The sequence below is a fragment of the Delphinapterus leucas genome, unplaced genomic scaffold, assembly GCF_059928025.1.
Source record: "Delphinapterus leucas isolate spDelLeu-1000000601 "Yukka" unplaced genomic scaffold, BTC_Dleu_Yukka2 spDelLeu_asBTCV2_sq67, whole genome shotgun sequence".
Classification (NCBI taxonomy): domain Eukaryota; kingdom Metazoa; phylum Chordata; class Mammalia; order Artiodactyla; family Monodontidae; genus Delphinapterus; species Delphinapterus leucas.
In genome coordinates, this window is record NW_028322276.1 from 1,682,501 (window position 1) to 1,685,000 (window position 2,500).

At 78.1% G+C, this 2,500-nt stretch overlaps 1 non-coding gene across 1 annotated transcript; it reads left to right on the forward strand.

Moving 5' to 3' along the window:
- Window positions 1-1,167: 1,167 nt before the first annotated feature.
- On the forward strand, window positions 1,168-1,320 carry LOC149743848 (5.8S ribosomal RNA). Its single transcript, XR_016391729.1, has one exon. It is a non-coding gene; the product is annotated as a 5.8S ribosomal RNA (ribosomal RNA).
- The last annotated feature ends 1,180 nt before the right edge of the window (window positions 1,321-2,500 follow it).

A 2,500-nucleotide genomic window follows, 5' to 3' on the forward strand; every position in this document is an offset into this window, starting at 1 on the left:
GTCGTGGCGGCGGCGGCGGCTCCCCGTGGGGGGGGCCGCTCGCTCGCCCGCCCGCCCGCCCGCCCGTCGCCTTCCCGCCGCCGGCCCTGGGCCGGTTCCCCGGCGGTCGGTCGTGGGTCCTCCGCTCCGTGCCCTCCGCCCCCTCGGCGGGCGCCCCTTACCTGTGCCCCGAGCCCGGGACCTCGCCTCCCTCCGTCGTCCGTCCGGCTCTCTCTCGCTCTCTTCTCTCTCCCGCCCTCCCCCGGTGTGCCCCCTGCCCGCTCGCCCCCCCGCTTCCCGTCGAAGCCCCCCTTACGCCCTCGGTGGCGAGAAGGGGGGCACGGGGGCGCGGGCCGGGCTAGGGCCACGGGGGCCCGGGGGGGGGGGTTGGGGTTGAGGAGCAGAGAGGGCCGCGTCCGGGCGCGAGCGTGGGGAGGTCTCCGCCCGGTTTCGGGGACACGGGGTTGGGGGGCGTCGTCGGGCGGTGGCCGTGGTGTCTCGTGTGGCGGTCGGCCCGGGCCCAGGCCCGGGGCCCCGCGTCACGGGCCGGTAGCGCCGAGGCCCGCGTGCTGCGGGCGGCCGCGGGCGGAGAGCCGTGTTGGTCGGTGTCGGGGCGGCGGTGACCGTGGGGGCGCCCCGCGCCCAGCCCCCCCCCACACGCCTCGCCCGCCTCCCCCCTCTCCAGGTACCTAGCGCGTCCCGGCGCGGAGGTTTAAAGACCCACGGGGGGTCGCCCGTCCGCCTTGGGGTCGGGGCGGTCGGGCCCGCGGGGAGTCGGGAGGCCCCTCCCTTCTCCCCCAGGCTCCGCTTCACCCCCCCCACCGGCACCCCACCACACGGGGCCGGGGCGCCGCGGCGCCGCTGGTCCACCCCGCCGCGGCCGTCGGGAGGGGCCTACCCGGCGGCCGTGGTGCGGGCCGGGGCCGCGCGCCCGCGCGCCCCGCGTCCCCTGTGTGTGTACGGTTGGGGGGGCAGGTGGGAACCCCCCGGGCGCCTGTGGGGTGTCCGAGCCCGCCCCGCCCGCGGGGTCGGTGCCGGGCGCCCCGTCGTGAAACCTTCCGGCCCCCCTCCGGTCTGCTGTTTTCTGTCTGACTTGGCCGGCCAGAGGCAGCCCCCTCCGGGGGATGTGCCGTGCCACCGGCGGGGGTGACCCCCCCCGCCGAAACCCAGAGAAACCAAAACTCGTACGACTCTTAGCGGTGGATCACTCGGCTCGTGCGTCGATGAAGAACGCAGCTAGCTGCGAGAATTAATGTGAATTGCAGGACACATTGATCATCGACACTTCGAACGCACTTGCGGCCCCGGGTTCCTCCCGGGGCTACGCCTGTCTGAGCGTCGCTTGACGATCAATCGCCCCCCCCCCCCGGTGTGTGCGTGCCGTGCGCGCGCGCGCCTTCCCGGGGGGGGCGGTGGCGCGGCTGGGGGTTTGCTCGCAGGGCCGCCGGGGCCCTCCGTCCCCCTAAGTGCAGACGCGGCGCCCGCCCCCGGCCACGGGGGCGCGCTGCCCGCGAGAGGGAAGAGAGAAGGGGAGAGAGAGCTCGCGACGAGGCCCTGGCCGCGTGGCCTCCGCGGTCGGTCCCCCTTCGGGAAGCGCCCTCGCGCCGCAAGCGGTCTCTGGGCGTTTTACCCCCGGGGTGTCGGTGGGCGGGGACGGTCCCGCGCCCTCGCGGCCGGGGCCCGCGGCGGCGGTGGTGGTTGGGCCGCGTCCGTGCCGCCGTCGTACGCCGCCCGCCCCCGGCGGCGTCCCGGCGACGTCCGGCCCGCCTCCCCCCGCGGGGCCCCGACCCGCGCGTCCGGGGTCCGTGCCCGCCCCCGCCGCCTCGCCTCGCCGTGTCGGGGCGGGCGTCTCGGGCCGAGGCCGAGTCGTGCGTGCGCGGCCGCGCCCCGGGGATGCGTGCCCCGGCGGCGACCCGCGGGACGCCGCGGCGTCGCCTGCCGCCGCGCGCTTCCCCCCGGGCTGCGGCCGCGCCGCTCCGCGCTTCGTGCACGCTCCCCGAGCCGGCCGGCGGTGGGCGCCTGTCGGTGGTGGGCGGGGGCGCACGGCGTCGTCCGTCGTGGCGGGGCCGTCTCGCGGCTGCGTGGAGGCTGTGCGGCGTTGGCGGCGTTGAGGGCTGGGGAGACGGAGAAGAGAGCGAGAGAGAGAGGGAGAGAGACGGGAGAGAGCGAGAGAGAGGGTGGGAGTCGGTCGGTCGGGCGTGGGAGGAGGCGTGGGAGGAGGGCCCGGCGGTCGGGGGGCGACCGCCGGGTTTTCTCCCCACCGCCTCGCCTTCCACGCCGCCCGCCGCTCTCTCCCGTCCGCTCCTCCTCCTCCTCCCTCCTCCTCCTCCTCCTCTCCCGTCCCCCCACCCCCACCCCCGTCGTCTCCCGTCCTCCCCTCCGTGACGAGGCCGCCTCTGCAGCGCGCTCGGTGTCGTGCGTCTCCCGGCCACCACCCTCCGGCCTCTCCGCTCCGTCCGTCCGTCCGTCCGTCCCGTGGCCGCCGGCTCGTGCTCCCGTCCCGCCCCTCCCGCGCGTTCCT